The sequence below is a fragment of the Coregonus clupeaformis genome, unplaced genomic scaffold, assembly GCF_020615455.1.
Source record: "Coregonus clupeaformis isolate EN_2021a unplaced genomic scaffold, ASM2061545v1 scaf1799, whole genome shotgun sequence".
In the NCBI taxonomy this organism is placed as follows: domain Eukaryota; kingdom Metazoa; phylum Chordata; class Actinopteri; order Salmoniformes; family Salmonidae; genus Coregonus; species Coregonus clupeaformis.
Window position 1 is genome coordinate 80,493 of NW_025535253.1, and position 23,239 is coordinate 103,731.

A 23,239-nucleotide genomic window follows, 5' to 3' on the forward strand; every position below is an offset into this window, starting at 1 on the left:
ATGTAGGGAATAGGGTGCATTATGAGGAATAGGGTGGGGAATAGGTGCATTATGTAGGGAATAGGGTGCATTATGTAGGGAATAGGGTGCATTATGTGGAATAGGGGCATTATGTAGGGAATAGGTGCGTTATGTAGGGAATAGGTGCATTATGTAGGGAATAGGGTGCATTATGTAGGGAATAGGGTGCATTATGTAGGGAATAGGGTGCGTTATGTAGGGAATAGGGTCGTTATGTAGGAATAGGGTGCGTTATGTAGGGAATAGGGTGCGTTATGTGGGGAATAGGGTGCGTTATGTAGGGAATAGGGTGCATTATGTAGGGAATAGGTGCATTATGTAGGGAATAGGGTGCGTTATGTAGGGAATAGGTGCATTATGTAGGAATAGGGTGCGTTATGTAGGGAATAGGGTGCATTATGTAGGGAATAGGGTGCATTATGTAGGAATAGGGTGCGTTATGTAGGGAATAGGGTGCGTTATGTAGGAATAGGGTGCATTATGTAGGGAATAGGGTGCATTATGTAGGGAATAGGGTGCATTATGTAGGGAATAGGGTGCGTTATGTAGGGAATAGGGTGCGTTATGTAGGGAATAGGGTGCATTATGTAGGGAATAGGGTGCATTATGTAGGGAATAGGGTGCTGTTTGGGACTCTGCCGATGACAGTCGCAGGACAGCAGAGTTTGAGACTGTTGAGTTTCCGGGTCTCTTTCTCTCATGAACTAAGAACAGGAGCTTCTTCCCTATATACAGTAGACTGTATTATTACATAGACTGTCCCCAGTAGACTGTATTATTACATAGACTGTCCCCAGTAGACTGTATTATTACATAGACTGTCCCCAGTAGACTGTATTATTACATAGACTGTCCCCAGTAGACTGTATTATTACATAGACTGTCCCTAGTAGACTGTGTTATTACATAGACTGTCCCTAGTAGACTGTATTATTACACAGACTGTCCCTAGTAGACTGTATTATTACATAGACTGTCCCCAGTAGATTGTATTATTACATAGACTGTCTCCAGTAGACTGTATTATTACATAGACTGTCTCCAGTAGACTGTATTATTACATAGACTGTCCCTAGTAGACTGTATTATTACATAGACTGTCCCTAGTAGACTGTGTTATTACATAGACTGTCCCTAGTAGACTGTATTATTACACAGACTGTCCCTAGTAGACTGTATTATTACATAGACTGTCCCCAGTAGATTGTATTATTACATAGACTGTCTCCAGTAGACTGTATTATTACATAGACTGTCCCTAGTAGACTGTATTAATACATAGACTGTCCCTAGTAGACTGTGTTATTACATAGACTGTCCCTAGTAGACTGTATTATTACACAGACTGTCCCTAGTAGACTGTATTATTACATAGACTGTCCCTAGTAGACTGTATTATTACATAAACTGTCCCCAGTAGATTGTATTATTACATAAACTGTCTCCAGTAGACTGTATTATTACATAGACTGTCCCCAGTAGACTGTATTATTACATAGACTGTCCCCAGTAGACTGTATTATTACATAGACTGTCCCTAGTAGACTGTATTATTACATAGGACTGTCCCTGTAGACTGTATTATTACATAGACTGTCCCCAGTAGACTGTATTATTACATAGACCGTCCCCGTAGACTGTATTATTACATAGACTGTCTCCAGTAGACTGTATTATTACATAGACTGTCCCCAGTAGACTGTATTATTACATAGACTGTCCCCAGTAGACTGTATTATTACATAGACTGTCCCTAGTAGACTGTATTATTACATAGACTGTCCCCAGTAGACTGTATTATTACATAGACTGTCCCCAGTAGACTGTATTATTACATAGACTGTCCCCAGTAGACTGTATTATTACATAGACTGTATTATTACATAGACTGTCCCCAGTAGACTGTATTATTACATAGACTGTCCCCAGTAGACTGTATTATTACATAGACTGTCCCCAGTAGACTGTATTATTACATAGACTGTATTATTACATAGACTGTCCCCAGTAGACTGTATTATTACATAGACTGTCCCCAGTAGACTGTATTATTACATAGACTGTCCCTAGTAGACTGTATTATTACATAGACTGTCCCTAGTAGACTGTATTATTACATAGACTGTCCCTAGTAGACTGTATTATTACATAGACTGTCCCCAGTAGACTGTATTATTACATAGACTGTCTCCAGTAGACTGTATTATTACATAGACTGTCCCCAGTAGACTGTATTATTACATAGACTGTCTCCAGTAGACTGTATTATTACATAGACTGTCCCCAGTAGACTGTATTATTACATAGACTGTCCCCAGTAGACTGTATTATTACATAGACTGTCCCCAGTAGACTGTATTATTACATAGACTGTCCCCAGTAGACTGTATTATTACAGACTGTCCCCAGTAGACTGTATTATTACATAGACTGTCCCCAGTAGACTGTATTATTACATAGACTGTCCCTAGTAGACTGTATTATTACATAGACTGTCTCCAGTAGACTGTATTATTACACAGACTGTATTATTACATAGACTGTCTCCAGTAGACTGTATTATTACATAGACTGTCCCCAGTAGACTGTATTATTACATAGACTGTCTCCAGTAGACTGTATTATTACATAGACTGTCCCCAGTAGACTGTATTATTACATAGACTGTCCCCAGTAGACTGTATTATTACATAGACTGTCCCCAGTAGACTGTATTATTACATAGACTGTCCCCAGTGAGACTGTATTATTACAGACTGTCCCCAGTAGACTGTATTATTACATAGACTGTCCCCAGTAGACTGTATTATTACATAGACTGTCCCTAGAGTCAGTAGACTGTATTATTAACAGACTGTATTATTACATAGACTGTCTCGTAGACTGTATTATTACATAGACTGTCCCTAGTAGACTGTATTATTACATAGACTGTCCCCAGTAGACTGTATTATTACATAGACTGTCCCCAGTAGACTGTATTATTACATAGACTGTCTCCAGTAGACTGTATTATTACATAGACTGTCCCCAGTAGACTGTATTATTACATAGACTGTCCCCAGTAGACTGTATTATTACATAGACTGGCCCTAGTAGACTGTATTATTACATAGACTGTCCCTAGTAGACTGTATTATTACATAGACTGTCCCTAGTAGGACTGTGTCCATAGACTGTCCCCAGTAGACTGTGATATTACATAGACTGTCCCTAGTAGACTGTATTATTACATAGACTGTCCCCAGTAGACTGTATTATTACATAGACTGTCCCCAGTAGACTGTATTATTACATAGACTGTCCCCTAGCAGACTGTATATTACATAGACTGTCCCCCAGCAGACTGTATTATTACATAGACTGTCTCCAGTAGACTGTATTATTACACAGACTGTCTCAGTAGACTGGAGTATTACATAGACTGTCCCTAGTAGACTGTATTATTACATAGACTGTCTCCAGTAGACTGTATTATTACATAGACTGTCCCCAGTAGACTGTATTATTACATAGACTGTCCCCAGTAGACTGTATTATTACATAGACTGTCCCCGTAGACTGTATTATTACATAGACTGTCCCCAGTAGACTGTAGGTTATTACATAGACTGTCCCCAGTAGACTGTATTATTACATAGACCGTCCCCAGTAGACTGTATTATTACATAGACTGTCCCCAGTAGACTGTACATTACATAGACCCCAGTAGACTGTATTATTACAGACTGTCCCTAGTAGACTGTATTATTACATAGACTGTCCCCAGTAGACTGCATTATTACATCGACTGTCCCCAGTAGACTGTATTATTACATAGACTGTCCCCAGTAGACTGTATTATTACATAGACTGTCCCCAGTAGACTGTATTATTACATAGACTGTCCCCAGTAGACTGTTATTACATAGACTGTCCCTAGCTAGACTGTATTATTACATAGACTGTCCCTAGTAGACTGTATTATTACATAGACTGTCCCCAGTAGACTGTATTATTACATAGACTGTCCCCAGTAGACTGTATTATTACATAGACTGTCCCCAGTAGACTGTATTATTACATAGACTGTCCCTAGTAGACTGTATTATTACATAGACTGTCCCTAGTAGACTGTATTATTACATAGACTGTCCCCCTGGGAGACCCTGAGAGAGAAAGGCTCAATCACACTACATCACTCTGTTCACTATCTGAGAGAACTTCCGTAATAAGTGAGTCTACAGCTGTAGAAATCACTGAACACAAGCATCGTGTTTACCTAGTGTTATAAACTCTAATTCACAGAGGAGGTATACAGAGGGAAAACAAAATGGCTGCTGTTTTTATTTCTGCAGCCTCTGCATTTAGGCTGGATATCTGTAAAGCACTCGGTGACATCTGCTGCTGTAAAAAAGGCTTAATAAAATAAGTGTGATTTTTAATTTGATTTATGCTTTTGCTGAGGTCAGGCTGAGGTCAGGTCAGGATTAGGTCAGTCTTGCTAACAGCAGGGTTACGTACAACCAGAGGTCCTCACGTCTGTGTCTCTCTGTGTACGTCTCTGTCTCTCTTCATCCTCACCTCTCTGTCTGTCTGTGTCTCTGTGTACGTCTCTGTCTCCCTCCGTCCTCACCTCCCTCTCTGTCTCCCTAACACCGCCTGAAAAGCGCCCATCAATCACCTTTCATGGTGACAACAACGCCCTTATTTGCTGTTCACTGTGGAAGTTTTGGAATTAGGCCAAGACTTAGCTAAAGGAAATAGCAATGGTGAACTTGATCAAATGTCTTTTGAAGGAGTTGGCAGAATGTTTTCTTTTGCTGTAGACTATCGGGACAGTTTCTGAAAGAAAATAAATGATTGTAAATTGTTGTGGACCTGTAAACAGATCGTTTGAATTCAATAATGTTTTGCATTTTACTTTTTCCCGAACCTAAATATGCTGCACCGCCCAGCAATTCTAAAACGATGTCTACTCTAAAAATTTAATAAAAATATACTGTATGTTAAAAAACCAAGCTATCTTTCGGATGCATAGAGCAAAAACAGAAATTATCATCTAATAGGCCCAATTAAATGAGAGATGCGCATGGTCATTTATTGTATGGCTCTTCAGTATTAACCCCTCACATGCCAGAAAAAGGTGAGGAATTTATAATAATAATAATAATATGCCACTAGCAGACGTTATCCAAAAAATGTATACTGCAATGGTTAGGATATATGATACAGTGCATTCGGAAAGTATTCAGACCCCTTGACTTTTCCACATTGTGTTACGTTACAGCCTTATTCTAAAATGGATTAAATAAAAAATGTCTCGTCAATCTACACACAATACCCCCATAATGACAAAGCGAAAACAGGTTTTTAGAAATATTTGCAAATGTATTAAAATAGAGATACCTTATTTACATAAGTATTCAGACCCTTTGTTATGAGACTCGAAATTGAGCTCAGGTGCATCCTGTTTCATTGATCATGTTTTTGACCATGTTTCTACAACTTGATTGGAGTCCACCTGGGAGTCAATTCAATTGATTGGACATGATTTGGAAAGGCACACACCTGTCTATAAGGTCCCACAGTTGACCGTGCATGTCAGAAAGCAAAAACCAAGCCATGAGGTCGAAGGAATTGTCCGTAGAGCTCCAAGACAGGATTGTGTCGAGGCACAGATCTGGGGAAGGGTACCAAAACATTTCTGCAGCATTGAAGATCCCCAAGAACACAGTGGCTTCCATCATTCTTAAACAGAAGAAGTTTTGAACCACCAAGACTCTTCCTAGAGCTGGCTGCCCGGCCAAACTGAGCAATCGGGGGAGAAGGGCCTTGGTCAGGGAGGTGACAGAGCTCAGACCATGAGAAACAAGATTCTCTGCTCTGATGAAACCAAGATTTGAAATCTTTGGCCTGAATGCCAAGCGTCACGTCTGTGGGGATGTTTTTCACCGGCAGGGACTGGGAGACTAGTCAGGGTCGAGGCAAAGATGAACGGAGCAAAGTACAGAGAGATCCTTGATGAAAACCTGCTCCAGAGCGCTCAGGACCTCCGACTGGGGTGAAGGTTCACCTTCCAACAGGACAACCACACTAAGCACATAGCCAAGACAATGCAGGAGTGGCTTCGGGTCAAGTCTCTGAATGTCCTTGAGTGGGCCCAGCCAGAGCCCGGACTTGAACCCGATCTAACATCTCTGGAGAGATCTGAAAATAGCTGTGCAGCGACGCTCCCCATCCAACCTGACAGAGCTTGAGAGGATCTGCAGAGAAGAATGGGAGAAACTCCCCAAATACAAGCTTGTAGCATCATACCCAAGACGACTCGAGGCTGTAATCTCTGCCAAAGGTTCTTCAACAAAGTACTGAGCAAAGGGTCTGAATACTTATGTAAATGTGATATTTGAGTTCTTTTATTTTTTAATACATTTGCAAACATTTATAAAAACCTGTTTTAGCTTTGTCATTATGGGGTGTTGTGTGTAGATTGAGGGGGAGGGGGGGGGGGGGGACAATTTAATCAATTTTAGAATAAGGCTGTATCGTAATAAAATGTGGAAAAAGTGAAGGGGTCTGAATACTCTCCGAATGAACGGTATGTGTATTATGTTCCTAAAGCAAATATTGTCAACTGGAGAAACACATTACAGTATTCAGATGTAGCCTACAAACGTCAATGGAAAAGGTGAACCGTCTGATCCTCTACGGGATCGGTGTCCCGTATACGGGACGGTTGAGCTAACGTGCGCTAATGTGATTAGCATGACTGTTGTAAGTCCCGGCAAACTTTCCAGGACATAGACATGTCTTTATATGGGCAGAAAGTTTAAATTATTTTTAATCTGTGAGTACTCATGGTCTAATGTTAGAAACGGTGAGTACTCATGGTCTAATGTTAGAAACGGTGAGTACTCATGGTCTAATGTTAGAAACGGTGAGTACTCATGGTCTAATGTTAGAAACGGTGAGTACTCAGGGTCTAATGTTAGAAAACGGTGAGTACTCATGGTCTAACGTTAGAAACGGTGAGTACTCATGGTCTAATGTTAGAAACGGTGAGTACTCATGGTCTAATGTTAGAAACGGTGAGTACTCATGGTCTAATGTTAAGAAACGGTGAGTACTCATGGTCTAATGTTAGAAACGGTGAGTACTGTGTGTCTAATGTTAGAAACGGTGAGTACTCGTGGTCTAATGTTGAGAAACGGTGAGTACTCGTGGTCTAATGTTAGAAACGGTGAGTACTGTGGTCTAATGTTAGAAACGGTGAGTACTGTGGTCTAATGTTTGAAACTGTGAGTACTCATGGTCTAATGTTAGAAACTGAGTACTCATGGTCTGATGTTAGCAGGAGTATAAAAGGATTAGCACATTCTCACGCCAAGTTCAGTTTTTATAAATGCAAATTATTATGAAAACTGGCGCATGCATGTTTTGGGGCATATTTTATCCGTATGCAGCGTTTAGAAATGAGTCCTGAAACCACCTGAAGGGGACGTTCACCCACACCTCCCAGCTATGACGTGAGTCCCTCCATGCTCAGCTCAGCTCAGCTCACCTCCCCCCTCTCTCTCTCTCTCTCTCTCTGTGTGTCTCCCCCTGTAGGAGTCCTGCACCACCTGAAGGAGACGTTCACCCACACCCCCAGCTACGACATGAGCCCCTCCATGCTCAGCATGCTCATCAAGATGATGCTGGCTCAAGCTCAGGAGTGTCTGTTTGAGAAAATCGCTCTGTCGGGCATCCGCAATGAGTTCTTCTCTCTCCTCAAGATGGCCCAGGAGGCTGCCAAGGTACATGTACAATACATTTTCATCATTTACACGGTCTACAGGCTAATACAGATGGATTGATATTGATTAAATCAGTCATGTAGTACAGGCTGCTATAGATAGATTTTATGGATTGGTCTGATGTTCAATGGGTAACATTCAACACATTACAGATCTGCTTTGCCCTAGATAGTGTTCGTTTTAGAGTTTAACCTCAACGCTAAAAGGAGTTCCATTATCTAAGACAGTAAGGCACTTCCCCGTCTCACAGATCCCTTTGAGGTGGGTCTGACTAAAGAGCAGGAAAGGTACGTCCTGTAACAATATAACAGTACCCCTCCCAAATGGCACCCCATTCCCTATTTAGTGCACTAAGGCTCTGCTCAAAAGTAGTGCACTATATAGGGAATAGGGTGCATACTATCAACACTACATCTCCATGTTGCCCTCTCAGGTAGGAGACACCTATGGCCAGGTCCACCAGTCTATGAGCCAGACTCCCATCAAAGACAACGTCCCGTCTTCTGGTCCACCATGGCTCAGGTCAAGACCAACCACTACCGCTCACTGGCACACTCTCTAGCTTCTTAAGCGCTTCACTGCGACCACCAGCGTAAGTCAAGCAGCCATTAGCCAATCATATCCTTTCTATGCGTGATCGGTAGGGGAGGAAGAGGGAGAGGAAGAGGGAGAGGGAGAGGGAGAGGGAGAGAGGAGAGGGAGAGGAGGGGAGAGGGAGAGGGAGAGGGAGGAGGGGAGGGAGAGGGGGAGAGGGAGAGGAGAGGGAAGAGGGAGGGAGAGAGGGGGAGAGAGGGAGGAGGGGAGGAGAGGGAGAGGAGAGGGAGGGAGAGAGGGAGAGGAGGGAGAGAGGAGGGAGGGAGGAGAGGAAGGGAGGAGAGGGGGAGAGAGGGAGAGGAAGAGGGAGGGAGAGAGGGAGAGGGAGAGGGAAGAGGGAGGAGGGAGAGAGGGAAGAGGAGGAGGGAGAGGGGGAGGAGGGAAGAGAGGGGAGAGGGGGGAGGGAAAGGGAGGAAGAGAAGAGGAGAGGAGAGAGGAGAGGGAGAGGGGGGGAGGGAGGAGGGGAGGGAGAGAGGGAAGAGGGAGAGGGAGAGAGAGAGGGAGAGGGGAGGGAGAGGGAGGGAGAGAGGGAGAGAGGGAGAGGGAGGAGGAGAGGAGAGGAAGGAAGGAGGGGAGGGAGAGAGGAAGAGAAGGAGGGAGAGGAAGAGGGAGGGAGAGAGGAAGAGAGAGGGAGAGAGAGGGAGGGAGAAGAGGGAGGGAGAGAGGGAGAGGAAGAGGGAGAGAGAGGGAGAGGAAGAGGGAGGGGGAGAGGAAGGGAGGGGGAAGAGGAAGAGGAAGAGGGAGGGAGGGAGAGAGGAAGAGGGGAGAGAGGGAGAGGGAGGGAGGGAGGGAGAGAGAGGGAGAGGGAGACATAGGAGAGCGGGAGAGAGTGAGATGTGTAATGCCTATTAGTTACTAGATGAGTTTCCTGGACCTTATGCAAACAGAGTGGTTCTGTTTAGTTACTAGATGGGTTTCCTGGACCTTACTGAACAGAGTGGTTCATTCACCTCCTCCTTCCCTCTCACATCCCAAAAGACGACATCTCAGGTATCAGTTTAAATAGACTTTAATGGACTCTCCTCATCAAGACCTTTAGTGGAATCTCCCAACTGGGACCTTTTAGTTTTATAACGAGGACAGAAAGAGAGAGCAGTGTAGAGTTTGAATCTGTACCACCATAGTCAGTTATAAACACAGTTATGTAACACTTCTTTGTGTTGCTCAAACCAAACTGTCTCGGTCCCAGGGGTCCTCTGGTTAGAGGGACACTGCCAACAGCCAAGGCTACATCCCAAATGGTACCCTATATAGTGCACTACTTTTGACCAGAGGTGTACGACCATGGCACCCTATTCCCTATATAGTGCACTACTTTTGACCAGAGGGGTATGACCATGGAACTAATCATGTCCAAATGGATCAACTCCAACTAATCATGTTCCTGATGGTGTCCCTGCATTGACAGAGGAGTGAGGGATTGCATAAAACTCAAACCTTTGATTGAAAGGCAGAATTGTGTGTAATATCTGTGCAAATAGATAAACTAAACTATCCCTGTGTGTTTCCATGTCCTTCTCCTGTCTCTGTGTTGCCATGTCCTTCTCCTGTCTCTGTGTTGCCATGTCCTTCTCCTGTCTCTGTGTTGCCAGTGTCCTAATCCTGTCTCTGTGTTGCCATGTCCTAATCCTGTCTCTGTGTTGCCATGTCCTAATCCTGTCTCTGTGTTGCCATGTCCTAATCCCTGTCTCTGTGTTGCATGTCCTAATCCTGTCTCTGTGTTGCCATGTCCTAATCCTGTCTCTGTGTTTCCATGTCCTAATCCTGTCTCTGTGTTGCCATGTCCTTCTCCTGTCTCTGTGTTTCCATGTCCTTCTCCTGTCTCTGTGTTGCCATGTCCTAATCCTGTCTCTGTGTTGCCATGTCCTAATCCTGTCTCTGTGTTGCCATGTCCTTTCTCCTGTCTCTGTGTTGCCATGTCCTAATCCTGTCTCTGTGTTGCCATGTCCTAATCCTGTCTCTGTGTGTTGCCATGTCCTTCTCCTGTCTCTGTGTTGCCATGTTCTAATCCTGTCTCTGTGTTGCCATGTCCTAATCCTGTCTCTGTGTTGCCATGTCCTAATCCTGTCTCTGTGTTGCCATGTCTCTAATCCTGTCTCTGTGTTGCCATGTCCTAATCCTGTCTCTGTGTTGCCATGTCCTAATCCTGTCTCTGTGTTGCCATGTCCTAATCCTGTCTCTGTGTTTCCATGTCCTAATCCTGTCTCTGTGTTGCCATGTCCTAATCCTGTCTCTGTGTTGCCATGTCCTTCTCCCTGTCTCTGTGTTGCCATGTCCTTCTCCTGTCTCTGTGTTTCCATGTCCTTCTCCTGTCTCTGTGTTGCCATGTCCTAATCCTGTCTCTGTGTTGCCATGTCCTTCTCCTGTCTCTGTGTTTCCATGTCCTTCTCCTGTCTCTGTGTTTCCATGTCCTTCTCCTGTCTCTGTGTTGCCATGTCCTTCTCCCTGTCTCTGTGTTGCCATGTCCTAATCATGTCTCTGTGTTTCCATGTCCTTCTCCTGTCTCTGTGTTGCCACGTCCTAATCCTGTCTCTGTGTTGCCATGTCCTTCTCCTGTCTCTGTGTTGCCATGTCCTTCTCCTGTCTCTGTGTTGCCATGTCCTTCTCCTGTCTCTGTGTTGCCATGTCCTAATCCTGTCTCTGTGTTGCCATGTCCTAATCCTGTCTCTGTGTTGCCATGTCCTTCTCCTGTCTCTGTGTTGCCATGTCCTTCTCCTGTCTCTGTGTTGCCATGTCCTTCTCTCCTGTCTCTGTGTTGCCATGTCCTAATCCTGTCTCTGTGTTGCCATGTCCTAATCCTGTCTCCGGTCTCTGTGTTGCCCACGTCCTAATTCTGTCTCTGTGCTGCCATGTCCTTCTACTGTCTCTGTGTTGCCATGTCCTTCTCCTGTCTCTGTGTTGCCACGTCCTAATTCTGTCTCTGTGTTGCCATGTCCTTCTACTGTCTCTGTGTTGCCATGTCCTTCTCCTGTCTCTGTGTGTTGCCATGTCCTTCTCCTGTCTCTGTGTTGCCATGTTCTAATCCTGTCTCTCTGTGTTGCCATGTCCTAATCCTGTCTCTGTGTTGCCATGTCCTAATCCTGTCTCTGTGTTGCCATGTCCTAATCCTGTCTCTGTGTTGCCATGTCCTAATCCTGTCTCTGTGTTGCCATGTCCTAATCCTGTCTCTGTGTTGCCATGTCCTAATCCTGTCTCTGTGTTGCCATGTCCTTCTCCTGTCTCTGTGTTGCCATGTCCTTCTCCTGTCTCTGTGTTTCCATGTCCTTCTCCTGTCTCTGTGTTGCCATGTCCTAATCCTGTCTCTGTGTTGCCATGTCCTTCTCCTGTCTCTGTGTTTCCATGTCCTTCTCCCTGTCTCTGTGTCCATGTCCTTCTCCTGTCTCTGTGTTGCCATGTCCTTCTCCTGTCTCTGTGTTGCCATGTCCTAATCCTGTCTCTGTGTTTCCATGTCCTTCTCCTGTCTCTGTGTTGCCATGTCCTAATCCTGTCTCTGTGTTGCCATGTCCTTCTCCTGTCTCTGTGTTGCCATGTCCTTCTCCTGTCTCTGTGTTGCCATGTCCTTCTCCTGTCTCTGTGTTGCCATGTCCTAATCCTGTCTCTGTGTTGCCATGTCCTTCTCCTGTCTCTGTGTTGCCATGTCCTAATCCTGTCTCTGTGTTGCCATGTCCTTCTCCTGTCTCTGTGTTGCCATGTCCTTCTCCTGTCTCTGTGTTGCCATGTCCTTCTCCTGTCTCTGTGTTGCCATGTCCTTCTCCTGTCTCTGTGTTGCCATGTCCTTCTCCTGTCTCTGTGTTGCCATGTCCTAATCCTGTCTCTGTGTTGCCATGTCCTAATCCTGTCTCCGGTCTCTGTGTTGCCACGTCCTAATTCTGTCTCTGTGTTGCCATGTCCTTCTACTGTCTCTGTGTTGCCATGTCCTTCTCCTGTCTCTGTGTTGCCACGTCCTAATTCTGTCTCTGTGTTGCCATGTCCTTCTACTGTCTCTGTGTTGCCATGTCCTTCTCCTGTCTCTGTGTTGCCATGTCCTTCTACTGTCTCTGTGTTGCCATGTCCTTCTCCTGTCTCTGTGTTTCCATGTCCTTCTCCTGTCTCTGTGTTGCCATGTCCTTCTCCTGTCTCTGTGTTGCCATGTCCTAATCCTGTCTCCGGTCTGTGTTTTTTCCAGTGAGACCCAGTGATGATGAGGACCAACAGGAGAAGGCTCTGTCCCAGGTGTATGATGCCATGCCAGATGGCCGCTCCCCGCTCGACATCCTCAGGAAGAGAGAGGAGAGACGCCACATCGGTAAGGCCCATAGGCCCAAAGCCCAATACTGTGTTTCCGCGGGTCCTTTATTATGGGGTTGAGGTCTAGATACAGTCATTTAAACAGTCCCTGACTGTCTGGACTCTACACACCTGCTGTGTTTGAATCCTCATACTAACTGCACCGACCGTACTATTTGTGACGTAAATTGAGGATGTAGTATGTTTATTGGTCATAGTATGGATATAGTTAGTAAGCCAAAAGTTCCCGGATGCTACATTCGTCAAAATACGAAGTATACAAGCAGTGGACACTATTTCTGTGCTTTTAGGGCCCATAATGCAATTCTTCAGAAAATGGGTATGGCTTCACAACGTTTTCAGATTTGAAGAAAATGGCCGAAGTCCGACGAGAGCGGATACAAATTCATTGATTTAACTAATTATGACAAATGTTACGAAAATGTTGAGCAACATAATAAAGTAATGCCTTTTCAAATAAGTTACGTTACGTTGGCTGCCAATGTGTTAGCTACGCTATCCTTACGCACCGCATAGCATTACAGCACTATGTACCGGTATGTTAGCTACGCTATCCTTACGAACCGCATAGCATTACAGCAGTATGTACGGTATGTTAGCTACGCTATCCTACGAACCGCATAGCATTACAGCAGTATGTACCGGTATGTTAGCTACGCTATCCTTACGCACCGCATAGCATTACAGCAGTATGTACCGGTATGTTAGCTACGCTATCCTTACGCACCGCATAGCATAGCATTACAGCAGTATGTACCGGTATGTTAGCTACGCTATCCTTACGAACCGCATAGCATATCATTACAGCACTATGTACCGGTATGTTAGCTACGCTATCCTTACGAACCGCATAGCATTACAGCAGTATGTACCGGTATGTTAGCTACGCTATCTATACGAACCGCATAGCATTACAGCAGGATGTACCGGTATGTTAGCTACGCTATCTCACGAACGCATAGCATTACAGCAGGATGTACCCGGTATGTTAGCTACGCTATCCTTACGAACCGCATAGCATTACAGCAGTATGTACCGGTATGTTAGCTACGCTATCCTTACGAACCGCATAGCATTACAGCAGGATGTACCGGTATGTTAGCTACGCTATCCTTACGAACTGCATAGCATTACAGCAGTATGTACCGGTATGTTAGCTACGCTATCCTTACGAACCGCATAGCATTACAGCAGTATGTACCGGTATGTTAGCTACGCTATCCTTACGAACCGCATAGCATTACAGCAGGATGTACCCGGTATGTTAGCTACGCTATCCCTACGAACCGCATAGCATACAGCAGTATGTACCGGTATGTTAGCTACGCTATCTCACGAACCGCATAGCATTACAGCACTATGTACGGTGTGTTAGCTATGCTATCCTACGAACCGCATAGCATTACAGCACTATGTACCGGTATGTTAGCTACGCTATCCTTACGAACCGCATAGCATTACAGCACTATGTACCGGTGTGTTAGCTACGCTATCCTTACGAACCGCATAGCATTACAGCACTATGTACCGGTGTGTTAGCTACGCTATCCTTACGAACCGCATAGCATTACAGCACTATGTACCGGTATGTTAGCTACGCTATCCTTACGAACCGCATAGCATAGCATTACAGCAGTATGTAAGCGGTATGTTAGCTTTACGCTATCTAGCGAACCGCATAGCATAGCATTACAGCACTATGTACGGTATGTTAGCTCTACGCTATCTCTACGAACCGCATAGCATTACAGCACTATGTACCGGTATGTGCTACGCTAGCTTACGAACCACATAGCATTACAGCAGGATGTACCGGTATGTTAGCTACGCTATCTCATACGAACCGCATAGCATTACAGCAGGATGTACCGGTATGTTAGCTACGCTTATCCTTACGAACCGCATAGCATTACAGCAGGATGTACCGGTATGTTAGCTACGCTATCCTTACGAACCGCATAGCATAGCATTACAGCAGTATGTACCGTATGTTAGCTACGCTATCCTTACGAACCGCATAGCATTACAGCAGTATGTACCGGTATGTTAGCTACGCTATCCTTACGAACCACATAGCATTACAGCAGGATGTTACGGTATGTTAGCTACGCTATCCCACGAACCGCATAGCATATCATTACAGCAGTATGTACCGGTATGTTAGCTACGCTATCCTTACGAACCGCATAGCATTACAGCAGTATGTACGGTATGTTAGCTACGCTATCCTTACGAACCGCGATAGCATAGCATTACAGCAGTATGTACCGGTATGTTAGCTACGCTATCCTTACGAACCGCACAGCATTACAGCAGTATGTACCGGTATGTTAGCTACCGCTATCTTACGAACCGCATAGCATTACAGCAGTATGTACAACTGTATGTTAGCTACGCGCTATCCTCACGAACCGCATAGCATTACAGCAGTATGTACCGGTATGTTAGCTACGCTATCCTTACGAACCGCATAGCATTACAGCAGTATGTACCGGTATGTTAGCTACGCTATCCTTACGAACCGCATAGCATAGCATTACAGCAGTATGTACCGGTATGTTAGCTACGCTATCTCTACGAACCGCATAGCATATCATTACAGCAGTATGTACCGGTATGTTAGCTACGCTATCCTCTCACGAACCGCATAGCATATCATTACAGCAGTATGTACCGGTATGTTAGCTACGCTATCTCCACGAACCGCATAGCATTACAGCAGTATGTACCGGTATGTTAGCTACGCTATCCTTACGAACCGCATAGCATTACAGCAGTATGTACGGTATGTTAGCTACGCTATCCTTCCGAACCGCATGGCATTACAGCAGTATGTACGGTATGTTAGCGTACGCTATCCTACGTAACCGCATAGCATTACAGTATGTACCGGTATGTTAGCTACGCTATCCTCACGAACCGCATAGCATATCATTACAGCAGTATATACCGGTATGTTAGCTAGCTACCTACGTTACTAGCTATTAATACATCAAATACGTACCAGTATATTAAGCATATGCTACCTAACTAACTACCAAACGTTTATTGACTTCATTATTCACGACATTCTTAGCTAAGTGGTATAGTCGCTGTGCGTTCTCAATGGACATAAATTCGCTCTGGCTATCTACTCTGATTTCAGAGCACTCTTGTCTGAGTGTGCCAGAGCACAGAATAACTGATGAATTTACGATAGCTCAACACCTGCTGAATATGGCCGGTGTCAGTAAACATCGGCAAAAAAGCGTAATTAAATTGTAAATTAAATTGTTGCCAGCAGCACAGGATAACATGAAAACAGCCTAACCAGCTCTGCTAGGGCGAGTAACATGGTCAGTGAGCTGTTCTCTCATTTGTGTCTGGAGGTAGCTAGCCAGTTAGCTTGGGTGCTTGACTGCCGTTGTGATGGTCAGAACGCTCGGATCAACCCTACTCCTCGGCCAGTGTGCGCTCTGAACGCTCCGAGAGGGAAACGCTCTGAATTTACGAACGCTCAGAGCGCACTCTGGCACTCCCGATTTGAATTTACCTGCTACCTGTGTATATAGCCATGTTATTACCTGGTACTCCCTGTATATAGCCATGTTATTACCTGGTACTTCCTGTATATAGCCATGTTATTACCTGGTACTTCCTGTATATAGCCATGTTATTACCTGCTACTTCCTGTATATAGCCATGTTATTACCTGGTACTCCCTGTATATAGCCATGTTATTACCTGGTACTCCCTGTATATAGCCATGTTATTACCTGGTACTTCCTGTATATAGCCATGTTATTACCTGGTACTCCCTGTATATAGCTCATGTTATACCTGGTACTCCTGTATATAGCCATGTTATTACCTGGTACTCCCTGTATATAGCCATGTTATTACCTGGTACTTCCTGTATATAGCCATGTTATTACCTGGTACTTCCTGTATATAGCCATGTTATTACCTGGTACCCTATGGACTGAGTCTAAACAGGATCCATTTTGTTTTTACCTGTATCCGTACTCATACCCACCTGCCTTACTGACTCTCCCCTCTCTCCCTCCTCAACCTCTCTTCTCCCACCTCCCCTCGCCTCCCTCTCTCCACCTCACATCCACCTTCCCTCTCCTCCTCATCCGCCTCCTCCCTCCACCCTCCACCTCCCCCTACTCTCCTCCTCCCTCCCCTCCCTCCTCCTTCCTCCTCCTTCCACCCCCTCCTCTCCTCCACCTCCCCTCTCTCCTCTCCTCCTCCACCTCCCTCTCCTCCTTCCCCCTCTACTCCCCTCTCCCCTCCCCTCTCCTCCTCCACCTCCCCTCTCCTCCTCCCTCCACCTCCTCCTCCTCCTCCTCCACCTGCCCTCTCCCACCTCCTCCACTCCCCCTTTCCTCCCCCTCCCCAGGTAAGGCCACCTGCGGCGGGCTGTGATGGGTCACGAGGAGGGTCTGAGGATCCATGGTCTGTGTCGTCACCTCAGGAAGCTGGAGGTCCTCCAGGACATTCTCCAGGCCAGTCACAAACGCTCCCTGGCCAAGTTCAATGACAACAACCAAGACGACGAGTTCACAGACTACCTGGAGGCACCAGACATCATCTGTGAGTGAACCTCTTATTGGCAACTCAATCAACAACTCTTATTTTTTTTTTAAATGTTTTACTTCAACGTCAGCTCTGTCTCCACATTACTGTTTATTTAATACACTGAGATAGGGTCTCGCTATTGGACATCATTATAATTGTTGGGTTAAATTTGTGTGTGGATTGTAAGACTAGACATATAACATACAATGTAGCTTCCTAAATGTTCTCATGTGAAATAACCTTAAACAACCTTCTAATTACCTTTTTTAGATAGTCGTTTAGTAGTTCCAGGTGATGTGATGATCTATTGTTTACTGTCATCATGTAGCCAACCTGGCCCCCCCGTACTACTCTACTCCAGAGGAGGTTGCCAGGTTGTGTAGTTGTGATAACAAACAAACAGCATGATAAGGCCTATTTTTCCCTCCTCAGCTAAAACGGAGCACAAGGCGGAGATGGAAATGCCCATGTCCACTAAGGTGAAAGTCACAGACTTTTTCCGGAGGCTGGTATGTGGGCTACTAATTTTAACATTCTAGCATTTTCAGGACGGTTTCCCGGACACAGATTAAACCTAGACCTGTTGAATGGAGAATCACCATTGACTCTTAAACTCCTTTATAGTCTAGGACTAAAGCTTAATCTGTGTCCGAAACCGCCCTTCATGTAAAGTATGTATGGTTTATTCAGAAATTGGCATTACAAAGCTCTGGATTTGTTTTGTTTTTTAAACAAAATGTTTTCAGTTAAATTCAGTTCAACTTGTTCTAAACACCCAGATCGTGTTGTGCTGTTTTCTGAATCCACCCCAACAGAACCACATTGTCTTGGTGAATCAATAACATTTAACAGTGGTGTTGAACTCTGTTAATACTCCTATTTACTCAGTCACATTGTCTTGGTGAATCAATAACATTTAACCGTGGTGTTGAACTAACAGCTTGCATCCCAAATGGTACCTAATCTATTCCCTACATAATGCACTACTTTTGACCAGGCCCCATAGTGCCATTTGGGACGCAAACTAACAGTCCTATCAGGGTTGGTTGTCCATGGTAAATGATCATAACAACCTGTCCGTCTCCCCCCACCCCACACTAACAGACCTACAGTGAGGGGAAAAAAAGTATTTGATCCCCTGGTGATTTTGTACGTTTGCCCACTGACAAAGAAATTATCAGTCTATAATTTTAATGGTTGGTTTATTTGAACAGTGAGAGACAGAATAACAACAAAATAATCCAGAAAAACGCATGTCAAAAATGTTATAAATGGATTTGCATTTTAAATGAGGGAAATAAGTATTTGACCCCCAGATTTCTGGCTCCCAGGTGTCTTTTATACAGGTAACAGGCTGAGATTAGGAGCACACTCTTAAAGGAGTGCTCCTAATCTCAGTTTGTTACCTGTATAAAAGACACCTGTCCACAGAAAGCAATCAATCAATCAGATTCCAAACTCTCCACCATGGCCAAGAACAAAGAGCTCTCCAAGGATGTCAGGGACAAGATTGTGAGCCTACACAAGGCTGGAATGGGCTACAAGACCATCGCCAAGCAGCTTGGTGAGAAGGTGACAACAGTTGGTGCGATTATTCGCAAATGGAAGAAACACAAAATAACTGTAAATCTCCATCGGCCTTGGGCTCCATGCAAGATCTCACCTCGTGGAGTTGCAATGATCATGAGAACGGTGAGGAATCAGCCCAGAACTACACGGGAGGATCTTGTCAATGATCTCAAGGCAGCTGGGACCATAGTCACCAAGAAAACAATTGGTAACACACTACGCCGTGAAGGACTGAAATCCTGCAGCGCCCGCAAGGTCCCCTGCTCAAGAAAGCACATATACAGGCCCGTCTGAAGTTTGCCAATGAACATCTGAATGATTCAGAGGAGAACTGGGTGAAAGTGTTGTGGTCAGATGAGACCAAAATTGAGCTCTTGGCATCAACTCAACTCACCGTGTTTGGAGGAGGAGGAATGCCGCCTATGACCCCAAGAACACCATCCCCACCGTCAAACATGGGAGGTGGAAACATTATGCTTTGGGGGTGTTTTTCTGCTAAGGGGACAGGACAACTTCACCGCATCAAAGGGACATGGACGTGGCCATGTACCGTAAAATCTTGGGTGAGAACCTCCTTCTCTCAGCCAGGGCATTGAAAATGGGTCGTGGATGGGTATTCCAGCATGACAATGACCCAAAACACACGGCCAAGGCAACAAAAAGAGTGGCTCAAGAAGAAGCACATTAAGGTCCTGGAGTGGCCTAGCCAGTCTCTAGATATTAATCCCATAGAAAATCTGTGGCGGGAGCTGAAGGTTCGAAAGTTGCCAAACGACAGCCTCGAAACTTAATGACTTGGAGAAGATCTGCAAAGAGGAGTGGGATAAAATCCCTCATGAGATGAGTGCAAACCTGCTGGCCAACTACAAGAAACGTCTGACCTCTGATTGCCAACAAGGGTTTTGCCACCAAGTACTAAGTCATGTTTTCCCTCATTAAAATGCAAATCAATTTATAACATTTTTGACATCGTTTTTCTGGATTCATTTGTTGTTATTCTGTCTCTCACTGTTCAAATAAACCTACCATTAAAATTATAGACTGATCATGTCTTTGTCAGTGGGCAAACATACAAAATCAGCAGGGGATCAAATACTTTTTTCCCCTCACTGTATCAGGGTTGGGTGTCCATGGTAAGTTATCATAACAACCTGTCCGTCTCCCCTCCAGGGTCCTCTGTCGGTGTTCTCTGCTAAGCAACGCTGGACAGCTCCTCGCACCGTCAGGCTGAAACTGGAGGACAGAGACTGGCTACACCCTGAGAGGAGACCCTGTACCGGTGCAGGTCACCTCCCCTGGACCCACTCTGCCCTTCCGCTGTGAGTATACTGTACTACTGGTTACTGGGGGAAGGGTTAGGCTGACGGGAGGAAGGGTTTTTGGTGATGCACACTGGTCACCTTCCTAGACCTACCCTGCCCGCCGCTGTGAGTGACATACATACACTGTCTGATCTAATGTGTCATAAAGGGTGTCTGATTATTCTGTCATAAAGGGTGTCTGATTATTGTGTGTCATAAAGGGTGGATGACTTTGAACAAGACTAGATGATGTCTTTTAACTTTTAACTCCGTTTTGTAAATCATTCATGTTGACCTCAAATAAAACCTCCACATCTGCCTGTGGATCATCAAAACCCTTCCCTCTCTCTGGCCTGTGTGTGCGGCAGCATAACCTTCCCCTCTCTGGCCTGGGCAGCACTAACCCTTCCCCTCTCTCCTGCTGTGTGCGGCAGCATAACCCTTCCCCTCTCTCTGGCCTGGGCAGCATAACCCTCCTCCCCTCTCTGGCCTGTGTGTGCGGCAGCATAACCCTTCCCTCTCTCTGGCCTGGGCAGCATAACCCTTCCCTCTCTCTGGCCTGTGTGTGCGGCAGCATAACCCTTCCCTCTCTCTGGCCTGTGTGTGCGGCAGCATAACCCTTCCCCATTAACACAGTGCAGGTGAATGTCTAATTTCCATAAGAAGGGTTAGACCTAAACAGTTACTCTGCCACAGTCACTGTCACAGCCTGTAACACCTGTCTGTACTCTGCAGTCTCCTGGTGCTAATCATCTAGGAATAATTAGTGATTACCCAAAGAGACGAACTAGTATTTACAGAGCAGCCATCAGACCGGACTCCAATAGGGTGCTGCTCAGAGCCAAGACCGGCGTAATAAAACACCCAGACAAACATGAAACGCACTGTTCTAATTTCCCTCCAGAGTTCCCCTAATGAACCGTTCATTAGTAACATTATGGACCAACAACAACAACCCTAAAAATAGAAATCCCTCAATTCCTGGAAATATAATAAGTGTTTACCTCATAGTGGGGGGTTTGATAGAATGAGGCTACTCCTCCCCCTCCCTCCCTCCATCCATCCCTCCCTCCCTCCCTCCTCCTCTTCTGCTAATTTCATGAATGTTCTGAAGGCTTTCCTTTCCTCCCTCCCTCCCTCCCTCCCCCCTCCCTCCTCCATCCATCCCTCCCTCCCTCCCTCCCTCCTCCTCTTCTGCTAATTTCATGAATGTTCTGGAAGGCTTTCCTTTCCTCCCTCCCTCCCTCCCTCCCTCCCTCCCTCCTTCCTCCCTCCCTCCCTCCCTCCCTCCCTCCCTCCCTCCCTCCCTCCCTCCCTCCTTCCCTCCTCCCTCCCCCTCCCTCCCTCCCCCTCCTCCCTCCCTCCCTCCCTCCGTCCTTTCAGTCAGAATGCTCATTAATAGCTGCTAACAAAGACCAGACCAGAGCCTGATTAGGACCAACTGACTAGACCAGAGCAGAGCCTGATTAGGACCAATTGACTAGACCAGGGCAGAGCCTGATTAGGACCAACTGACTAGACCAGAGCAGAGCCTGATTAGGACCAACTGACTGACCAGAGCAGAGCCTGATTAGGACCAACTGACTGGACCAGACCAGAGCGATTAGGACCAACTGACTAGACCAGAGCAGAGCCTGATTAGGACCAACTGACTAGACCAGAGCAGAGCCTGATTAGGACCAACAGACTGGGCCAGAGCAGAGCCTGATTAGGACCAACTGACTAGACCAGACCAGAGCCTGATTTAGGACCAACTGACTAGACCAGAGCAGAGCCTGATTAGGACCAGCTACCTAGACCAGAGCAGAGCCTGATTGGGACCAACTGACTAGACCAGAGCAGAGCTGATTGAGGACCAACTGACTAGACCAGAGCAGAGCCTGATTAGGACCACTGACTGACCAGAGCAGAGCCTGTAGGACCAACTGACTAGACCAGAGCAGAGCCTGATTAGAGACCAACTGACTAGACCAGAGCAGAGCCTGATTTAGGACCAACTGACTAGACCAGAGCAGAGCCTGATGAGGACCAACTGACTGGACCAGAGCAGAGCCTGATTAGGACCAAACTGAGCTAGACAGAGCAGAGCCTGATTAGGACCAACTGACTAGACCAGAGCAGAGCCTGATTAGGACCAACTGACTAGACCAGAGCAGAGCCTGATTAGGACCAACTGACTAGACCAGAGCAGAGCCTGATTAGGACCAACTGACTAGACCAGAGCAGAGCCTGACTAGGACCAACTGACTAGACCAGAGCAGAGCCTGATTAGGACCAACTGACTAGACCAGAGCAGAGCCTGATTAGGACCAACTGACTAGACCAGACCAGAGCCTGATTAGGACCAACTGACTGAGACCAGACCAGAGCCTGATTAGGACCAACTGACTAGACCAGAGCAGAGCCTGATTAGGACCAACTGACTAGACCAGACCAGAGCCTGACTAGGACCAACTGACTAGACCAGAGCAGAGCCTGATTAGGACCAACTGACTAGACCAGAGCAGAGCCTGATTAGGACCAACTGACTAGACCAGACCAGAGCCTGATTAGGACCAACTGACTAGACCAGAGCAGAGCCTGATTAGGACCAACTGACTAGACCAGAGCAGAGCCTGATTAGGACCAACTGACTAGACCAGACCAGAGCCTGATTAGGACCAACTGACTAGACCAGAGCAGAGCCTGATTAGGACCAACTGACTAGACCAGAGCAGAGCCTGATTAGGACCAACTGACTAGACCAGACCAGAGCCTGATTAGGACCAACTGACCAGACCAGAGCCTGATTAGGACCAACTGACTAGACCAGAGCAGAGCCTGATTAGGACCAACTGACTAGACCAGACCAGAGCCTGATTAGGACCAACTGACTAGACCAGAGCAGAGCCTGATTAGGACCAACTGACTAGACCAGAGCAGAGCCTGATTAGGACCAACTGACTAGACCAGAGCAGAGCCTGATTAGGACCAACTGACTAGACCAGAGCAGAGCCTGATTAGGACCAACTGACTAGACCAGAGCAGAGCCTGATTAGGACCAACTGACTCAGACCAGACCAGAGCCTGATTAGGACCAACTGACTAGACCAGAGCAGAGCCTGATTAGGACCAACTGACTAGACCAGA

General features: G+C 45.9%; 1 pseudogene; it reads left to right on the plus strand.

Moving 5' to 3' along the window:
- The window catches only part of LOC121561948, a 62,241-nt pseudogene extending 42,113 nt beyond the window's left edge, over positions 1-20,128 (plus strand).
- The last annotated feature ends 3,111 nt before the right edge of the window (positions 20,129-23,239 follow it).